Genomic DNA, 13,521 nt, shown 5'->3' with positions numbered 1-13,521 from the left:
AGTGCCCCCTGGCCTACAAGGGCCACTTCCACCATCAGCCCATGGGCTCGTTGAGGATTTACTGCTGTTCCAAAAACTGGTGTAAGGTCAGTGACAAGGCCTCTCTGGGAGCAGCTGTGGGGCCAGCTGGAGACCCCCCCCCCCCCCCCCCACTCCGCTACCTCCCCATGGAGCTGAGCTCGGCTGCAGGCCTGTCGGGTGCCCAGGCCAGGCCACAAACACCCTGCTCATGGCAAGGGTAGGAGGGAACAGCGCTGACATCTTGTGTGAGGGATCCAAAAGCCCCCAGTAGGAGTCATGAGGCGCAATTAGCCATGCTGGAAATGAGAAGTGCCAGCCACCTGATTACAACTCCAAACGAACTTTTTTTTTTTTTTAAATCTCCTATGACAGTAGTTTTTGAAGGACTGTCTCCTTCAGCTAAGCCATTTGCATATTTTTAATTAATATGAAACAACATTCATTAATGTCCTCTTTAAATACTGAGAGGATGTTAAACAATATATTCTTTTTTTGTTTGAAAAGACTTCTTTTTTTCCCACCTGCAAGTATTAATTTAATTTGGCTGTATGGCACATGACACTGAAGAGTAAGAAGTACCTGAATTTCTCCTTTATGAAAACCACATATCAAGATTAGAAATGGCAATGTATACACAAGATGTAGCCCACACCGAGACGGGAATTCACAAGAAAATGAACACTTATTCATTACACTTCCAATGCTTCTTTCTGTGGCAAATAATTTAACTGGAGGATGCATGTGGCATGGAAGCTTCCAGATGCCTATTCAAAGAAAACCAACTTCTGCCTCAGGGAAGTAACACTCAATACTTAGAAAAGCATTCATCTTATAGCTGAGGTCTTTTGGGCACGGTCCCAAAAAAAAACAAGATCCTGGCTTCAGCGAAAGGCTCAGCTGCTCCCACACGCAAAGCAATCACATATTCAGATGCCAGGTAAAAATCCAAACAAACAGTGGTAACTGCTTTACCCGTGCTTCAGCGATCATCTTCCACACCAGTTTTCACTCACCTCTGCTTCAAAGACACCTGCTTCTGAACTGATTTGCTACACTTCGAACCCAGAACACAGCCTCCTTGTTCCCAGCCCCCCCCCCCAATCATCAGTCCCCTAACAGACTGATTTAATTTGAGAACTTCAAAAAATAGAAGCCTTTATCACAGACACTGGTTTTATCAAGTCCAATAATAAAAGAAGTTTCATTTTGGACCTGATTCAAATCCCACTGAAGCCAAAAGAAATTTCTCAACAAGCTTCACTGGCTCTTGTTATTTCGAAAACATCCCTCAAAAACAGCCAAATGTGATACAATTAATCAATATACTTGTATTCTCAGTACCTAAAGCTGCAGCTAGTCAAACCCATCTTAGACTTCCAGCAATATCATTTAAGAAGAGTGCTTCATCCAACAGCATTTACTCCACTGGATGGCAAGCATGCAGAGTTCCTAAACACCCTAGTAAGAATCCAGTAGCATTTTTACAACCTTTGTAAGGAAGAAATTAAGTATCTGGTACGTCAACATCTACCTAGATTTTCTCTGCACAATTTCAGTTGTCTGAATCCTTTCAAAAGCCTGGCTTTCAGCATTTGTCCCAGTAACTTCAAACAAATCTGGGATAGTTTTACAAAGCTTAATTTCAGAATGAAGCTTTTCTCTGTCTCCCTCTCAGGTGAAATGCAGTACTTGCATTTCACACACTCGCAGAGGTCCATGCATAGGCATGTAAAAACTAGACAGCAACACACCAAAGGCTGAATGAATTTGGGAAAAACACTTTCTTAGTTATCTTACTGCTTGATTATAACCATGTTGCATCCCTACCACGGTTGGGCAACACGAAAGGGCTGTTTCTCTCAATTACTCCGGGCGCTCTAGATGCTTGTTTTACATTTCTAGGTTGAGGGAAGATAGCAGTATCTCTGCTGCCTACTGTTTGCTGAATTGAAGACTGATATTACTGCATTGTTTGTAATGTAATTTTCACTAGTATCAGATCAAGGGGAAAAAAATATGTCTATGCAAGCTTCAACACTGTCTAAACATATCCTCAGAACCATAAAATTAACTAAAGCATTGTTAACCCTTGACAGACAACCTGTGACAAAGGGGGAAAGCCTCATGAATGATTCAAGTTCAAGACTAGGCTGCTACACCCAGAGGGCCTCAAACCTTCCAGAAGTGCAAAACAGCATCTGCAGTAATGGTATTTCCCAAAGTACAGAAAAACATGGTAATAAGAGACAAACAACGATGTGCAAAGGAAGATGTAATAAGGGAAAAAGGGGAAGAACCAGGACATTATTTAACTTTCACACAGTAGATCTCACAAGAAATCATATGTAATTTCTACACAGATTTCCCCTAATATTTTCTTTTCCTGTCTTTAGCGACAGGTCTTCAGTTAGCCATTTTCCTGTTCTCTGACAGGTGAAAGAAGCTTGCATAATCTGCCAACTGAAACTGTGCAGGCAAAGCTTTCCATTCACCTGGATCCTGATGGAGAAACGTGACTGCAATTTGACTTTATGATCACATAAAAAGCAAATCAGCAGTAATGAAATCCAGAAATAACACTGTATTCTGACAAAGATGTCAGAAATTTTGCAGACATAACACACAATCAGTATACTAGTCTCTGCTTGCAACTCCAAAGCTTCTGGCAAGCAAGCCCTGTCTCAGCAACCTCTACCTCTGATTCCCTTCCTGCCTAGAACTGGTTAATCATCCTTCCCTGTTCCTGTTATTTATGCTACAACAGAAACTTCAAGCCAGGTCAGCTCATTTGCAACAAGCAGAAAATGATTTCTGTGTTAAGCTCTTCAAGGCAGAATATAACGAGACAGACAGAAGGGCTGAAGGTGAAAGCAGAGGCGCAGAACTAGGAAGATGAAGTTCAAAACAAAGAGCAGACTGCTATCAGGTGGATGGCTCTGCTCAGTTTCTAATGCTCAGTTCACGTTCCTTTTCAGGAAATCCACTACAGACATTGTCTTTCCCTCACATAATCAAAGAGGGGTCTTTATAGCATCTTTGTCCTTGCCACTGTACACAGTTATTCTTATTTGTTTCCATTTCCTCTTTTTCTGACCTTACCTTGACACTACCACATCTCTACTCTGAGGAACCAGAGGAGGAAAGGGGAAAAAAGGCAAGAAAACGAAATGAGTCAGCAGTTTCTGAGAAGCACAGGAGCATTAGTCAGAGGCGAGCAGGGTAAGCTCATTCACGTCTCGCTGTGACAATTAAGACCACCAAAGAACAGACTGGATGCACTTTCCCAACCCCCTGAAACTGCACAGCTGGGGAAATCCAGCCCCCAGCAGAAGCAAAACACATTTTCAGCTGCCCAGTACCAGTGATGAAATTAAATGAGTGTACAGGTACCACTCTCCAGTCACCTTCCCAGTCTTCTTATAGACAATCCCATTGCATCCCACTGAGCCAATCAAGCACACCTGAGGAAATAGCTGCCCTGCATAAAGTTCTCTCTAATTAGGGAGGTCCACAGCTTCAAAAGCATTTGCTGACTAGAGCACAAGTAGAGCACGCTAAAATGCATTGTTGCTTTCTTGTTCCTCTTCTCCCTTATCAAGATGTACCAGCAGCAGCAGCGATGCAATTGGTTAGGGAAGCGTTCTTCTACATCAAGCAGCAGATGTCTGACTTATTAAAATTTAAGACCAAATTATTAACACAAGTTCTAAGGGCCGCAGGCACACATGTGCAGTGCAAAAATGCCATTTGCTAACCCCAGCCCAGTCATAACGGTGCCTTCCTGGGTTGAAGAGATTTCCATGAGCACTCTTCACAGCCTTCATCCTCCAGCAATAAAATCCGGGTTTAGAAAAGGGAACAAGAAAACACCTCTTTTCAGCAGGGCAGCACGCAGCCATAGGGTTCTCACCCACCACCTGCACAAGAACCCTTCTCCTTTATGGTACAGTAAGTACATGCAACTGCAACTGATGCACAACCATCGCTCCAGGAAAGCACACTTCCCTCCAGAGAGATGCTGAACACAGCTCCACTGTCTCATGATTTTGTCTGGACAGAGCAAAACAACTGCCCACCAAACTGACATCCACTGGGGCTTGGGATCCACAGGCCATTACCATGCTCTAGGCACAGTGCTGTTTGCTTTTCTGTGACTCTAGGCAAGGACTGACCTCTATGCAGTTTCTTCACTCCGAAATACAACACTTGAAGCTTCTTGTTGAAGCACTTACTAAAGCCTCATACCTAAATGCCTACCACCGATACAACCAAACTTTGCTTAAGAGCAATCTTTATCCACCAGCAGCTTACAATGCCTCCTCTGTTCATTGCAGGCATATATTCTGATATATTCTTCCATGTGAATCCTGGCCCTCTGTCTTCCATAACATGCTGTTAAAGTTTCATTTTTAGATACAGCTTTTTCAGGCACTGTTACGCAGAACATTAATAGGAAAAAAGCAAAGCTATGCGTTATATTTATATGAATTCCTAAAATGAACCAAACTGTATTTTCATCTATAGGACAGCAGAAAGTAGTTGGAAAAACACAGCGTTAGACCAGACACAAACACCTAGAGAAAGTTGCTGGGCAGTAAACGACAGCAAACATTTACAACACACCAGCTACCCTAGTGACCGACGTGGTCAGTATTTATACAAAGGCAGTCCTGGCACGTTGTACGCAAATCCCTGCATGTTTAAAGCAATGCTGTCATTCACGTGCGAACTGAGCTGAGAGAAAGAAAGCTGCAAACTTCTGCTTACATTGCTCCGCACCCCTACTGCTTCCCTGCTCCAGTAGCTTCAAGTCTGTTGCAACTTGCTCGCAGTGCAAAGTGACTTAAGCACGAGCCAAGGCTATGATCGCCTGGTACAACTTCCTGGGCTGGACGCATCGCTGGTTTTCAAGAAACGCTCTGGGGCTTTTTTAAGACAGAGAGGGCCGGGGAGAGGGAGTTTCTCACCTCCTCCCACCTCTTATGATGGATTTGGGGTTTCCACATAGCAGCAAGGTTACTGCCTAACACATATACCTGCATAAGGGACATCATCCCTAGAGCCCTACACACGGCATGGCAATACCCGTAACTCTTAGCAATACATGTCAGAGACCAAAACCTGCCTATGACATTGCTCACACAGACCGTCTTTTTTTTTGGGGGGGCTGCCTTTTCAGCAATCAGCCAGCACGCACTTGTTGAAAAAAAAAAATAAAATAACACACAAAGGGTTATTTCTTAGCTAAACAATGCCCCCTTGGAGTTTTCCCCGCACCGACCGCTGTCAGCCCAAGCACGGCTCACGGCTGCCGGGCTCTCAGCCTCCCCCGGCAGAGGCCGGCACGGAGGCGAGCAGCGGCGGGGCCGCCCCGCTCCTCCACCCTGCCCACGGCCGGGCTCCCGGCTACCTGTGACCGCCACCGGCCGCGCTCTCCTCTCCTCCTCCTCCTCCTCCTCCTCTCCTCCTCCTCCTCCTCCTCCCCCGGCTGCTCGCAGCGCGGAGCCCCGGGGTGGGGGGGGACGCGGGGCGACCCCCGGCGGAGCAAATGGCGGCCGGGGGGGGGGGGGGGGGATGAAGCGGGTGGGTCCTGGCCGCCGCCCGCCGCGCCCCGCACGCCCGCTGGTTTGGAGGAGGGGGCGACTCGGTTGGCTGTTTATTATTATTATTATTATTATTATCAATTTTTGTTTTTTCTCTAAACCGGCTCGACCGCACCTGAGGAGCCCTCCGGCCAGCCAGCCAGGGGAAGAGCACGTACCTGGCGCTGCTGAGCCTTGGCATGTGTGCCGCGCTGGGGGGCCGGGGCGGGAGCCGCGCCGAGCCGTGCCGAGCCTCCCCGCCCCGGGTGCCACTACTTTGCCCGCGCCGGGAGGCGGCCGGCTCGGGCGGGGCCGCCAGGCTCCACCCGCCGGGCGGCTCCGGGTGCCCCTCGCCTTCCCTCCCTGCCTCCCTCCCCTCCCCGCCGCCATGTCACTTCCTCCCGGGGCGACCCGCCGGGGGGACCGCTCCCCGCGCCCCGCTCCCCGAGTGCGTCCCCCGCTGCGGGGAGGCACCGTGAGGGGGAGGCGGGCGGCAGCCATCCCGGCCCCGCTGCTCGCGGCTCGCTGCCAGGCGGCTCTCCCGAGGGGAGGACTGCCGGAGGCCGGGCTGTTCGGCACCCGGGGCATCGGGAGGGGAGCGTGCCGCGGATGGCAGCTGGTGGAAGGCGGCGTTACCGGCGCTGCGGGTCGAGCTGGAGAGCTCCGGGGGAGACTGGGCTGAGCTGTCGCGTCCCTGCTCCGTAACAGCCATGTGGCATCACTGCTCACCCTTAACGTAGATTTATGTATTTTAAGTGCATAAAGCAAACACCGAACCACAGAAGTTATGCTATGGAACAAATAGGATATAAGCAAGGCTTCCTAGGCTAGTCGCAGGAGCACATTCACTGTGGTATAAGAGGGAAGCATCCTGACTGAAACGCCCCACGTGGGAAGCACAGGACGTGAGGAGTCACAGGCAGCAGCGAGAGCAAGGCTGCTGCACAAGGGAGGACAGGCCTGGACTGACCACGGCACAGGCACTAACCTTGCCGGCCTGAGCACAGCACAGGGAGCAGGGCCTGGTTGATGAGCCCAGCAACTTAAAGCAGTAAGCCCGGTGTGGAGCTTGCTCAGGCAGCCTGCTTAGGAGATAGGCTGCACCGAGGATCCATCCAGAAACAAGGCCAGAGACACAGCTGACAGCACAGCCACCTGCTGCAATAGCTCAAGCAGGGGCTGAACATCCAGACGTGAGCTTAAACACAGTCCTGATCCATGGGCAGCGTGCAGGTCCCTGGTGAAGCTGGTCAGGGCATTAAGACCTGGTGGTGCCCTCAGGGCCCTGCCAGATTCATGCTGGTGGGGTAAGTGAACATGTACTCTTCAAAGAGACTGAGATTTAGCACCCTCTGTCCCATTTAGTCATGAAGGATTGAATCCAGCTCACTGACGTCCTCAGGCTAGTGGTCTGAAGGGAGGTTGGTAAGGAATATTTCTGCAGCCATACTTTAAAAGACTGATCCTGTGGGTACACTTTTAAAAGGGACACTTCCAGGCAGGGGGAGCAAACTGTAATCCCTCAGTGAGGTACTCAGTAACACCCCCTACTAGCTAGTTTAAGCAGCTTTGTGTGCTACACCTACAGATTTTCTGGATCTTAGCCAAAGGTCCATAGGCATCTCACTCAGGGTCTAGGTGTCTTCCTGAGAAAAAAGCATTCAACAGTCAGGCACCCAGTGCTGAGTGTGGTAGTGCCTGAACATCTTTTCTGATCTGGCCTTGAGACCAAACTCTCCGTAGCTGATTATTTGTATGTTCCTCATTTTCTGGAAAATAATAACAAAAATCTGTCTTCTTGTTTTCATTAGTATTAAGCTACAGCTGGATGTAGCAGGATTTGTGGACACTTTACACCTGAGAAAAATCTCCAGTGGGTAGATAAATCCTAGTTTTGATGCACTGCATCTGTTTATCAAAAGTCTGTCCAGGAAAGTGGAAATAATAAAAACCTTTTACTTAAATTAGGGTTTTAAAAGTAAATGCATAAGTCTTACCAAGCCGTTAGATTCCATGGTAATTACTGAGGCTGAAAAGCCCATCGCAAAAAAATGTCTCTGTAGTTAAAAGCAAGGTTTGTCATGTCTTCTCTGTGTATTTTTAAGGGCTATGAACATGGACAGTAAAAAGGAATCAGATTAACTTTCTCTTTCCTTAAGCTCTACCTCCAGAGCACTGAATAATGTATATTAAGATTTGTACAGTTAATTAAAAATCTCACCATATGGCCAAGGGCAGCTAAATTAAGTTTCATCAAGTCTCAGTTTTGGCATTTCGTTCTTCTGAGTGCTTGAGTTTGCACCCTCACTGAAGCTCTTTCTTTGTTGCTCGTGGGCTTATTTACATTGGGCACGTCTCAAGAGTAGCGTCAGGAATTTACACCAGTCACAACTCTCTGCTGCAACCCCATGTCTCACTGTGCATGAAATGGGCAACTTTCAACTAGTTTCTCTGGATGAAAAAAAAAAAAAAAAAAAAAAAAAAAAGCAAACAAGCCCTCCTGCTGGGCTAGGTGTGCACTGAAATCAGTAAGGCACCAGGTATGTGGTTCAAGCTATGGCAGCCTCGTGGAAAAAGTATCACTCACAGAGTTGAAGCTGCTAGACTGCTGGGGTGTGTGCTGTATTGGGATGTGTGGTGATACACTACCATGTGCAGCTGGACACAAGAAGACCAGTTTGCTACTGCTGCATGTCTTATTATTAGATTCTCTGATGTCTTATACGGTGCGTGTTATAAATGACACATTTCCTGAATTTAAAACATTTGTAATGTTCCTCTTCTATGCAGGCTGAGTGTAATAAAGGCTTTACTGCCAGCTATCCCTGCGTGCAGGCAATAACAGGAAGTCTTTCCTGTACTTGGCTTATCTGTCTTTATGAAATCTGTGGGAAAGTAGTTGTTTCTGAGATCTCTGCTTCTTTTTGGGGCTTGATTAAAATCAGCTAACACGTTCCAGAATTTGTAAGGATTGATGCATACAGCCCAGCTGATTTTTTTTTCCTTTAATAAACCAAATAAAAATAGATGTGCATAGGTTAATATATGCTAACAGTTTATTTAAGTATTGAAAACAAAAATGAAAAGTACTGATATAATGCACAGTTGTAATGATAAAAGTCCTAACACAGATGCAGGGGTATCAATATAAATATGCCAATGTGGGATGGCAGTGAAAATCGCACAGTTCCAGCCCAAGTAACTAGATTTACTGGGCAAGATTTTCTACCTCAGCTATACAGTAGATCCACTGCCTTCACAGGAAAACAAAACAAAAACAAACACAAAAACTCACTTCCTTACACAGAAGCTGCACAGTACCCGTAAATGGAAATCCTGATAAAACTAAATCCTGAGCCACAATTAAGTTTAGAATAGATTCATTCTTTAATTGAATATGCATTAGCAAGAGAGCCACGTTAGATGCATTACAAAAATTTTAGCTCCATACTGTCAAACTTGACCCTGTGCAAAGGCTAGTACATGGAGAAAGACTACTGGCAGAGCTGTGAAAAAAAGGAGTCAATCATTTTAAATCAATACCATTCTGCTAACAAATACCAAGGATCATATCATATGAAAAGTTTTCAGAATTATCCTTTACAAAATTAGATTTGATATTTTCCCAGCTACTGACATCCACAAAATAAGCACTCCTCACACACATGCAAGTAGACTTTCCATGACTGTTTTAAGCACCCATTGTGACCCTACCTATAAGGAGAGGAAGGACCTTTGTTTCTTTCTCCACACACATCTAATATGAAATACTACAGATTTTTTACACTCTTTCTTAAAGACTATTTCTGTGTGGACCTCTTCAGGCCCAAAATTGTTGGCTCAGGTGACTGGCTTTAGAGTATCTGTGTATGCAAACGAAAGAGCAGATTTTTTTCAGACAGTCTGCAAAACTACATGCACAGGAGGTGCTAAGCAACCTGAACTTAAATCTTAGGCAGAAAAGTACAAATATCCCAAATCCATTAGTGTAAGAACTGAAGTCAAACATACACAGCAGGGTGGTGTTGCCAACTAAATGGCAAGCTCTGCCTGGAGAGCAAGGCTGCCATTTTCTCTGCCAAGGCACAGTACAGTCTGTTTTACTAACATTGATCTTGATTGATTTTATTTGTATTACAATATAAACTTATAATGATGGTTCATGCTGTACACACACACACACATAAACACCACTGTGGCAATAGGAAATCTTGCAGGTCTGTTCAAACATGGTTCAGAGAGTAACAAAAGTGTGAGGGCTTCAATGGCACCTTGGACATGCAAAGATGCCAACATCTGCTACTGTCATGGTCACGGGTATGGGGTGTGTGTGTGAAATTTGTCTAAGATCTTGAAGGAAAGATCACTTTGGAGCTGCAAAGTAAATGATGTTTAGTGGGTACTCGGGAAACCACCACTCTTCCAGAAGCAGACAGAAGAAACAGTGTAGAATAAAATCCTAGTCTGTACGGCTTGGAAGCTGGAGTCGCTCCGACTTTAATAACAAATGCTGCTTATGCACAACACTGTTTACATCAAGTTTACCAGGGAAGAGGCAGGCTGGCTGCTCTCCAGGTCTTCAAGGGCAGTACCTTATCTGCATACATAGCTACACAGGCTTTAACAATCAGAAACAAATCCACACGGACATTTTTTTTTCTTGTATATTTCCTTACCTAAAAGAGGAAATTATTTCAGTGAAATAATTTAATAATAATTTTCAGTGAAATAATAGCTGAAGACAAGGCTACTTTATATTTCAATAGTGTGTAGAGATGGGCTGTGTGAGACTGCCACTTGAAACTTTTGCACACTTACAGAAAAGGATAATCCCTGCAATCAGCAGATGCTGCTTGATCTAGTTTGTAGTGAACTCTGTAGCAGTGTCCTCTATCTGTGGATGGCTGCGTGCTCACCCTGCCTGTAAAAACAGAAGCTGTAAGCCACACTTAAAGAATTAATCTTCTTTCTGCCAAGGAGCAATGCTAGCTCTATTGCCAAATTTAAACTGAAGCTAGCATTTGATTATCTCTTTGTCATCCAAGTACACAGAAGTGGAAAGGTCATTAAAAAAAAAAAAAATCTTTTAACAAGTGGCAGGCAGAATACTAATCCTTACGTGATGCTTACTGACTAACATTCCCACAGCAGCGCCTCTCACCCACCCTGCACCATGTTTGCCATAGTGAAAGTACACGGCACAACACAACTCTTGTCTTGATCAGCTGTTGCAGTCTCTATCCAATGTTTTGTTATCGTGCTACCTTTCTAAAGATTGCCTTATCTGAAGGGAACATCAAGGAGCTATATAGTTCCCAAAGAAAATTGTGGGTTAAACCCTAGTTTAGGTAGCAGGAAATATCCACTGTGCAGCAGTCTTTACCTGAATGGTGTGTGTGTGTACGTATGTATGTGTATATATATATATATATATATATATATATATATATATTATTTCTGTGCAGTTGGATGTATTTGAAGAACTGATTTCTGCCAAATTTTATTCTGCATAGTTTAATGGAACTCAGTAATTATTCATAAAACCCCCACACTTTAGAGACAGTCTGAGAAGAATGGTTATTGAAGATTTGAGGACTAAATTTAGTGGTGCCCCTTATAAACTAAGGTACTGAGTGAGAGCAAAGCTGACCCCTGAAAAATGGAGATAACTGACATTCAGTGCTGTTGATTTTTTTTTTTTTTTTTTAAATGAGCCAGTGGTTGAGGAAATAGACTTTTATATAAAAAGGCATTAGCTAAAAGCTAATTGGGTAAAAGCTGAATGCTTACAGTTCTTGTAAATGTCTGTTATGCACATTAAGGAATGAAAAAAGTGGGGACAAGATCTTTGATACCAAACTGCAGAAACAGATTGCAAAATAAATGGTAACAGGGGATGCAGAGACAAACAGCATTAGAAGCCCAGGGTTAGAGAAAAGGGGGTAAAAGACTCTGAAAAGGTTTTGTATTGATTTTGCCTCAGACTGCCAAATACTTGTGATACCTTTGAAAAAATATAGCATGCTATGCACTTAGACTGCCTTATCCTGCTAAATGCAGCAAATCTGTGTGTCCTATGTGACATGCATATGGGGCACTACTTTCCCTCTGTTTTCCTCCTGTTAATCTTTCTACCCCTCTGAAGCTGTGGTTTTTGGAACTTACACATTTCCAGTGTCACATCAGGAGACAAGTCTCCTGCCTCGACACTTTAGTCCTTTGTTTTTTATGATTTGGCCTGATTTTGCTCTCAGCAGCATTTCATTGATTTCAGCAGACACGCACACTGTGACACACTCCTGAACTGAGTCTTGCATAAGGATGCTGTAAGAAAAATACTAAGTTATAGAGAAAAGGTACATAGTTCTTGAATACAAAATGCTTAAATGAGCATGGAAAACATTAAAAAGGAAAAAAAAAAAAAAAAAAAAAGGATGTTTTTACATAATATAACTGGAAATCTCAGTAAGGCATCTGATTACCCCTTGGCAAGAATCACTCCAAACAAAACAGAGACAGGAAATGAAAAGCAGGCTGGACACCTGTGAGAAAAATGACAGAGTAGTTCTCAGGAGCCCTGGCCTAATAGTGCTAGGGCTATTTAAGACACCACGGTGCTCTTCAGACAGGCTGTAAGGACAAGAAAACACTGTTGAAAGAGTGATGCTGTACTTTCTGAAGCTGAATTGGCTCAATGTGGAAGTTTTCTGAGTGCCTTGCTGGCATCTACTAATCATGTACCTTTGAATCCTTAGCTGTAAAACTTTATGGGTTTGGTTCCAATTCTATACCATGCCCTGCCGGCCTGCAGCCTGTGCACAGGGCAAAACTTAAAACTACTTGCCAGGGATCTAAGAAAGGCATATAATGCAGGGATAGGATACTTCTGTCCAGGGGCAAACTGAGTTATGATAGCACAACTTGTCCCCTTCCAAGACACTGCCAGCCAGTGGCAGAGCCTCTCCACGACCACTGCAAGAGCAAAAAGATCATGCTATTTGTATGAGTTTGCTTTGGCCTTCAACTGCCCCTGTGTGCTGTCTGAATTTTTGTCTGTCTCGGTGTTAAGTGTGGCCTCCAGCACAAACCACAGAGATGCCCCAGCACTGCTGCAGGATAAGGGCCCTGATTCTCCATGAGCACTAAAATCAGCCCTTCTGCCGTTGTTTCATAGCACAAACTGCTCCACCCCGGATCTTCCTCCCCTCAGTTCTTTGACTGTGAAAAGTTCAGGGTCTGTGGATAGCTCTGGGCGTGCCAACAGGGTGTGGAGCTAGTCAGCAGGCCGAATCCAGCACAGGGTGGTGGTGAATTAAAGGCTGTTTATTCAGATGATTCCTTTGTGGTCTACATGAAATTGCACTTGTGAATTTGCAATCGCAATCCACTTCCTCTGGAAAAATCACTGCAATTGATAGTAATTAGCAACCTCTTACAAAGCTCTGGCAGGCTGTCCCGAAACCAATCCTCAAGTTCTCTGGGCATGGCACTGCCTGAGGCAGCTGGTCCCTTGTCACCATTTAATACATTCCTCAGGCCTGAGGTGAAGGCCCCACTCCAAACACCTGTCCAGTGGGAAACTGTGCTAAGTGACCTGATGGCTAAATGCTCAAATGGCTCAGCCAGAAATGGGACAGTTCTCCCACTCGGCCTGGAGGCACAAACCTCTGGGAGATGGCCACCTAAACCCAGCCTTCCTGCTGGCTGGTAGCAGTACTAAGGCAGTACCTTTGAATAGTTGCTGAGCCAGACCTCACGAGAGGTTTGCCTGCTTCACAGATGGGACTCAAACACCCATGACCTTATGTCAGATGGGTCTCACAACCACAAGTTTAGATAATCCCTCCTGGAAACCATTACATGTGGTCCGCAGAGTGGACTGTTTTCTGGGAAATACTGACTCTAACCCAGTATCGGA

The 13,521-nt window shown here is 45.1% G+C and overlaps 1 protein-coding gene across 1 annotated transcript in view; it reads right to left on the bottom strand.

Annotated features, from left to right (window-relative positions):
- The window catches only part of AGPAT4 (1-acylglycerol-3-phosphate O-acyltransferase 4), a 76,092-nt gene extending 70,197 nt beyond the window's left edge, over positions 1–5,895 (bottom strand). Inside the window, exon 1 of the mRNA XM_084285402.1 lies at positions 5,783–5,895. The gene's annotated coding sequence lies outside the window, so the exon portion shown is untranslated. The remainder of the gene's footprint in view (positions 1–5,782) is intronic.
- Between the last annotated feature and the right edge of the window lie 7,626 nt (positions 5,896–13,521).

The sequence above is a fragment of the Netta rufina genome, assembly GCF_964035555.1.
Source record: "Netta rufina genome assembly, chromosome: 3".
NCBI classification, from domain to species: domain Eukaryota; kingdom Metazoa; phylum Chordata; class Aves; order Anseriformes; family Anatidae; genus Netta; species Netta rufina.
Note: the sequence above shows the minus strand (reverse complement) of the source record. Positions and strands in the feature narration are given on the sequence as shown.